The sequence below is a fragment of the Saimiri boliviensis genome, chromosome 12 (assembly GCF_048565385.1).
Source record: "Saimiri boliviensis isolate mSaiBol1 chromosome 12, mSaiBol1.pri, whole genome shotgun sequence".
Taxonomy (NCBI): domain Eukaryota; kingdom Metazoa; phylum Chordata; class Mammalia; order Primates; family Cebidae; genus Saimiri; species Saimiri boliviensis.
Genome location: NC_133460.1, coordinates 54933923 through 54941798, shown reverse-complemented (window position 1 = coordinate 54941798; position 7876 = coordinate 54933923). Strand labels below are relative to the sequence as shown.

The following is a 7876-nucleotide window of genomic DNA, read 5'->3' as shown; positions in this document are numbered from 1 at the left end:
CAGAGACAGAGAAAACCTGGGTGTGAATCCAATCTCAAATACTCATCAGCTGGGGCATTTGAAACAAGTTACTTTACCACCTCAATCCTCTGCATTTTGCAGACCTCATCTGCAAAATGAGGGTGGCGAAATTGACCTCGCAGAATTAGTTGTGAATATTAAAGATAGAAAAATAAATAAGGCAACTTTCTCTTACCTAAACCTCTTTTTTCCTCCTTTCTTCTCCTCTTCTCCTCTTTGCTCACTAGTTGGCATATAAATCGAATCGTCCATGAGGGGTATCCGCAAAAAGATCTAAAGTTATAGCCCTGCTTCCCTCACTGTGTTACAATGAGAACAAATAAGATAATTTTACATTAAAGCACTTTATAAATCTTAAATCAATACAGGAATGTTTGCTGTTGTTATGGTTGTTCTCCACAAATGGTATACTCTAACCCACTTTGATCTTTTTTCTTATTTATCTCTCCCATGTCTATTTCTCATAGTGAATAATAAATCAATAACCAATTAATTAATCAATAATCATCATATTATCTCCATTCCTGAGAACTACTTGTGGTTGTTTCTGCAGCTGTCTGAAAGGAGTGCCTGGTAAAAACGATGTTTCTTCTGTGACAAAATGTATTGGAGGTTATGATGAGCCAGGCATCTGGACAAGGAGGTGAATGAAAAACGTAAAATTCAGTTAAGTGGAGCAAACAGACAAATAAATGATTTCAATATTGCTGCACCATATAAGTTAAATATATAGGCCAAAGAGGCGGCCAACGAGGAAAGGATGACCACCTGGGGCAGTCAGGGAAGATTCTGCTACAGTGATATCAAAGCAAGTCCTCACAAGGTGGAAAGGAAGAGTGGGTCACTTCAGAGAAAGAGGATGCCAGTTGCAAAGGCATGGAGGCTCGAGAGAGATCACCACGCTCTGCAGGGATGGGGGGAGGTTCCAGTCATACTAAAGAGTTAAGACTTATTCTTTTAGGCAATGGCAGGTTTGAGCTTGAAACTGCTGTCATACAGCCCGGGATTTAAAACACGCCCCTGAGGAAAGGCTGGACAACACATTTGCTGGCTAGTGACAGAGATGAGCAAGACTGTCCCGACACTCTCCCAGAAAGGGGAACCAGGGAGACTCCCCTGCTCTCAAGCAACTTCTGAGCAGCTGTCCAATGAGGGCCAAAGAGGCCCCACTGGCCCTAGTACCTATGCTTGCTTCTTTGGCCTCAGAACATGCAGTTCATCCCCAATCTGTTGGGGTGGGTTCCTGCTTCTCTGCTTGACCCTGCTCTTTCATTTCTATGGACTGTGATGTCAACTCTGGATAGCCCACTTTCACCTCTAGAGACATGTCCTCAGCTTGCTGATGCCAGCCTATTGCTGTCCTGCTTTGACCTGCAGTGATCCTGTGGTCTCCCTGATGGCTCCTGAAAGCATCTGTATCAGCAGGTAGATCTCTATTCCAGGTTTTCTATCCCTTACTCCCAGTACTGTACGCAAAGTATGAGTATGAACATGTGCTCACCAAATCCTGTTTCACTCTGCTTCTCCTGCACACACAGATGGCAACATTTGGCATTCTCCCTTACAGTTAGTTTGAGTTCTGGTCAATATAGCAAAACAGGGATGTGAGTCACTCCCAGGCCTAGCCTTAAAAACATCACAGTACGGATCTCCCATACTAGCTACTTTACCCATGACAACAAACTCAACGACTTAAAAGAACAGAAATGTGTTCTCCCACTTTTATGGGTACAACAAATCTGAAATCCGGTGTCAGTAGGGCCACCTCCCCTCCAAAGGCCCTAGGGGAGATTCTCTCCCTGCCTCTTCCTATTCCTGGCATCTCCAGCTTCATCACCCTGCTATCGCATCACTTCAATCTCTTCCTGTCTTCGCATAGCCATCTTCCCTCCGTGTGTCTCTGCGTCCAGATCTCCTTCTCCTTTCCCTTCCAAAGTCACTAGTTTTTGGATTTAGGACCCACTCTATATCGAGTATGATTTCATCTCGAGATCCTTAAGTAATTATATCTGCAAAGACCTATTTCCAAATCTTAGGTTCCAGGTGGACATGAATTTGTGGGGGTGGGGAGTCGTATTCAATTCACTCCCCCTCCCATGCAACCTTGGAGGTCTCACGGTCCAGATGGTACAGGCACAAGATGCCAGAGCCTCCATCCAGCCAGATCCCTGAGTGACTACATGAAGCCAGGCTCCCTCAACACCAGCCCTCACTGGGCCTATAAGGTAAGCAAGAAACAAAACCTTGTGGTGTTAAGCCACTGAGATTTCAGGGTTAATTTGTTACAACAGCAGAGCCTAGGCTCGCTTGGCTACCACTCCAAGCATGGAGCCCTAGCTCTGCAATTCCAATACTGTTTATGGGCCCAGGGCTAGCATGCAGTGTTTTTATTTGGCTTCAATTTCTACTCAAAAGTCCTTTTAGGTTGCTCTTGCTGAATGTCCCAGGAATTTCTCCCAGAGCTTTGCTTGGCTTGGACATGACTTTGGGAGGTTTCTTGTTTTCCATGGGTAGTATAATTAGGCTTTTGCTGATAATATCACTGTTTCCTCTACTGGTCCCAGAGGAGAATGTGGTAGGCAATGGTAGTTATTTCGTGCTTTTATTGGGGTGGGGGAGAAGGACGAAAGGGGTCAAATATAAATGTTTTCTAACTTAATTCATCCAAAACTGAAATGAGAAAAACAGTAGCTTGTGTCCCTTTCTTACAGAAGTGAAAAGAGCACAAGATTTTACAGTCATGCTGACTTGGGTAAAAATTTCTCAGCTCTGCAAACTTAATAGCTATGATACTTTAAAATATTACTTATTCTCATGGAACCCTAGTTCTCCTCCCTGTATTAAAAAAAAATGTTTTAATACCACCTTTTCCAGAGGCTGGCTGGGAGAATTAAATGATACTAGACATACCTTTAGCTGGGTGCTCTGATGACAGTCATTCTTAGATAAATGTGAACTCCCCTTATTCCTACGGGCAGGCCAATCTATTCCTACTTGGATCCCTTCCCTTCTGGCTCAAGGTCATAATAGCCAAGTTCTTGTGAAACCATGACCTTCAGCACTGGTCTCAACCATCTCCAAGGCAGAAAGCATCTTCTGCCTTTTCTCTAGTTCATCCTTTTAGATACTGCTAGTCTATTCCTTGGAAATAGTGACAAGATAGTGAATAAACTGACTAATCTCTTTAACCAGTTGAGTTTTGCTCTTAAATATTTCATGAGAGTTCACTTTGATTTTTCAATTTATTTGAAAGTTCCCTAAAGGTAGGGGCTGATCCTACTTCTACAAACCCCACAGCAGGCAGCACCATGCCAAGCTGACCACAGGTACCTCCCCCATCCTCATTGGTTGACGACAGAGAAAACAGAGATGAAAAGTTTCCATGATTAAGTCAGGATCTGGCCTCCAATCACATGGATCTTCACAGTTAATGGGCAAGTATCAGTTGGCTAGGAATACTTACAGAGCAGAGGGAAGGTGGCAGAAGCTGAAATGCTTAAGAAATAGATGGATAAGGCCAGGCATGGGGGCTCATGCCTGTAATCCCAGCACTTTGGTAGGATGAGGTGGTCAGATCATTTGAGCCCAGGAGTTCCTGACCAGATTAGACAACATGGTGGACCCCCATCTCTACTAAAAATACAAAAATTAGCCAGGTGTGGTGGTACACACTTGTAGTCCCATATACTTGGGAGGCTGTGGTAGGAGAATTACTTGAACCTGGGAGGCAGAGGTTGCAGTGAGCTGAGATCACACCACTGCACTCCCCCCAGGTGACAGAGCAAGACGCTGTCTCAAAAAAAAAGAAAGAAAGAAAGAAAGAAAGAAAGAAAGAAAGAAAGAAAGAAAGAAAGAAATAGATGGACAAGAGGGAAGATTTATGTCTACTCTGGGGCTAAGATGGCTCTCCTCAGAAATAAATCAGATTATAGTGTGCTTACTGGATCAGCTAAACTTACTTTTATCATTGTGTGAACATATAAATTATATATTATACATTGTATAGCATACATGTACATTATATATAAATATGCACTGTCTGTGTTATATATAAATATATATTTATAGCACCTGCTTCATGCTGGACACTATCCTAAATATTAAGTCACATAGGCTTCATCATGACTCCACAATATGGGTGCTACTGTTACCACCATCTTACAGGGAGGAAACTGAAACCCAGAGAAACTTGCCCCAAATCACTAGTGAGTAGCAAGACCAGGATTCAGATCCTGGCAGCCTGGCTAAGGCCAGTGCTCTCCATCACTGGACCACAATGCCTCTCAAGTGGGAGTTGGGAGTGAAGTGGAAAAGCAAGTCCCCAGTCAGGAGGGTCACCCAGCAGAGGTGGCTCGTCCACCTAAATAGATTCTGAAGACACAGCCCTTCAACACAAGCGTCTTGTCGCAGGAGTAGGAAGCTGCTCTGCCAGGCACAGATGCAACAGGACAGCTCCAGCTAAGAAAGGGGCTAGTGGGAACCCAAGTTGGCGATAACAGGAGCCAGACTGAAGTGGCCCCCAAAAGGCTACCTTTGGTCTGAAATGGGACCAACTCACAATTAGCGCCCTGAATGGCAGCATTATGTGATGGCCCAGGGACACACAGCTCTGGCAAACTGAAGACAAAGAAAATGGAAGGGGCTGGGGGGAGGTTCCAGAAAGCCTTGTTGGGTCTGCTTTGAGCTTCACATCTTTTTAATGTTCAAACTGCTGGGGGCAAGAGACAGCAGCTTTCCCACCAGCCCCGCACAGCTCGGCAGCCTGGACCCTGCACTTGTTTACTATCACTGAATAAATCATTCTGTCTCTTCCAGCCTTGGCCCTGCTCCCTTACAAACAGAGTAAACCAGGCTCCCCACTCAAGGTTGCCATCAAAAGCAGAGGGCACCAGCATTCTCTCCCCGGCTCTGCAGCCCTCGTGGGCAATGCCCCCTCCTCTCTCCCTAAGCATATCGGAATGAGCAATATTTGACTGTTGATTCTTTCATCTCTGCAGCTTTGAAAACCTCAAACGTCATATCGGATCTACAACAAAGAGCGGGGACTTCAGGGGTTGACAGCACGGCCATAATTAAAGACAACCATCAGTGAGCTGCCATGTTAAACAATGCCATGTTATAGCTGCTCCAAAACCAACTGTTTACCTTTCAGACATTTCTGTGGAAAGGTTTAAACAGGTGCAGTTTAAATTGTTTTCATAAAAGATAGGCAAACAGGAGATAGGAACTTTTCTTCTCTCTAAGACAGGGTAAAATGTACAGCATGCAATTCCCTTGCTAATAGCGTCCAATTGATTTACTCAGGGGAAACAATCTCTGGTAACTGATATGAATATGAATCCCAAAATAGCACTGAAAATATTACAGGGACACAGCCAAACATGGAATGGGAAAGAATCCCCAAATTTTCATCTTAAGTTCCTTCTGGCCCATGAACCTCAGTTTCCCCCTTTGTAAAATAAGAAAGCTGCATTTCAAGCTTATGTTGGTGTGTAGAACTCTTTTTCCAAATCGAGTCCAATAAATAGAACAGGAAAACCTAGTGGTTTCTGTGAGTGAATCAGGGTCCCATCTTCCCCAATATACCCCCAGATGATTTCTAAAACATTGGGAACCACTGGAGTGAATCATCTCTGTGAGTTCTTCCAGAACCCAAATTCTCAATTCTCAAGAAAAAAAGCAGCAGCAGCAGCAGCAGCTGCAAAAGACTTTCTCCAACGTTGGTCCACGATGCCTTCCTCAGTGCTCAGCATCTAAACGGCACTGAATGAATGTGGTTCTGAGTTGATCAATAACAAAGAAAGTTGTAAATAACTTCTTCTCTGCTTCTCCTTGAGTCTGGGGTAAGGCTAATTAATAGTAATAGCAATAGCAAGGGAAAGATATTAGAGCAAATTATAGTAGCCTCATGGTTTGCAAACTAAACTCCTCAAGCTGGGTATTTATGGCAGGCTCAGTGTCCTGGCCCCAGATCTGAGACCAACAGAGGAGTGTGCTCTCCACACTTTTCTTCTGCCTCAGAATCTGAAGTGAGCCTCCCAAGGCCTGCGCTTGTCATTTCCAGGTCTACCTCTAGACTAGAGACCTCTGGAGGTTTTGGAGCTCCTGGAAAGTAAGACTGTGCAAAGATAGCCAGGAACTTTGCTACCTTGGACAATGTCATAAGAACTTACGTGGGGACAACAAGACTGCTCTGTGAAGCCACCAAGAGATCCCTTTGGAGTAGCTCAAACAGAGACTCCTCAGTGGGATATGGGAGGTTTCCCCACACACAAGAGCTGCTTACATACTCATACATATGACTCACACGTGGTGGGGGGACCACTGGACCAGGATCACAGGGGCTGTGGTTGAGGCCCCACATGGGACACCATGACTCATTATGCTGACCACTGGTGGAATTTTCCAATACCTGAGGATACAGCACTGTTAGAATCAATGCAATAAGCTGTCACTCATTTCTTTGCAAACTGAAAACCTATTTATAAGAGAAAGCTGGGCACAGTTGTACGTGCCTATAGTACCAGCTACTGGAGAGGCTGAGGCAGGAGGATTGATTGAGCTCAGGAGTTGGAGGCTATAGAATGATGTGGTTGCACCTATGAATAACTGCTACACACCAACCTGGGCAACATAGCAAGACCCCATCTCAAAAAACAGGTTTATAAAAGGAAAATCTCCAGTGCTTGTTTGAGTCAAACCAAAAGAATTGCAAAGGCTGAATCTGACCTCTTCCTATAAAAATAACATGGAGAATCCTTGTGTGGACAGGCCTAAACTCCTCGAGAGGCCCCCCTCAGTAAGTCCCCACAAAATCCACAGTGGAAGAACAAACCACAACGAGCCTCACTTCTATGGAGGAAAAGTTGATGTCCAGTTGGTTCCAATTGACTAGGACAGAGCTAAGTGAAGGTGGATAAAACAAACCACTTCCTGACCTAGCCTAGGCCATGGGATCCTCCCCCACACCTCCCACCGCCGATGTCATTCTTGAGAGCCTTCTTTCCTTCCAGTCCAGAAAGCTCCATTTTGAAAACAATGACCCTGTATGGAAAGCATCCATTCCTGCTTAAGTTCTAAAAATCACAGAGCCAATATGTCTAAGCTGCCCTCAGGGATCTCGGAAAACTGCCTTGTGTACATAGTAGTTAGTGGTAATATCTTCTAGCTTGTAGGGTTGTCTTGCCATTTTCAGAAGGAAACCAGATATAAATAAAGCAAAAAAAAAAAAAAAAGTGTTTGAGATAGGCTACTGATGACTGGTTTATTTTTCTGAGTTGAGACGCCGCACAGTTTTCCAAGCATGGTTACATTATGGTAATACACTTTGTCATAAATCTACTCTATCCTTCTGCTTGTCTATAAAACAGTCTGCTCCTCATCTTTCTCAACTTGGCCTGCATACAGAACTTTTAACTTAAAATATCTAACAATATGTCATATCCACCAGATACATGACAGCTATTTCTAAGATACATAATATTATTAATTGTTTTTGAATTTAACTGAACTGTTATGAATCCAAAAAGTACAAAAATGACATTTAGCCATCAACAGTTCTTGAAACATTATATACACAAAGAAGAAATACTAACAAGTCCAACAGTACTCATAATTTCATAATTATACCCTTTGAAGCCAAAATGACATTAAGAGAAACAAAAAGGATGTAAGAACTTAAAAATAAAAATGTAACACTTGAAAATATTAAACTTGTCTTCAGATAAAAATTAAGTGTGAGATAAATTATTTTTTATGTTTGCAGAACTGTCAAACAATGTGCTATCTCCTTAAACTATTTAAAGAAATAGGGCTGGGGTGTGTGGAGAGGATCTGGAAGACATAAGTGACACTG

At 43.4% G+C, this 7876-nt stretch overlaps 1 protein-coding gene and 1 long non-coding RNA gene across 4 annotated transcripts in view; both read right to left on the bottom strand.

Moving 5' to 3' along the window:
- LRMDA (leucine rich melanocyte differentiation associated) overlaps positions 1-7876 on the bottom strand; it is a 1103079-nt gene that overhangs the window by 764353 nt on the left and 330850 nt on the right. The window lies entirely within an intron of this gene.
- Positions 1-7876, bottom strand: part of LOC141580597 (uncharacterized) — a 51893-nt gene that overhangs the window by 21340 nt on the left and 22677 nt on the right. Inside the window, exon 1 of the long non-coding RNA XR_012512848.1 lies at positions 197-7876. This exon is cut by the window's right edge and continues 22677 nt beyond it. This is a non-coding gene — a long non-coding RNA (uncharacterized LOC141580597). The remainder of the gene's footprint in view (positions 1-196) is intronic.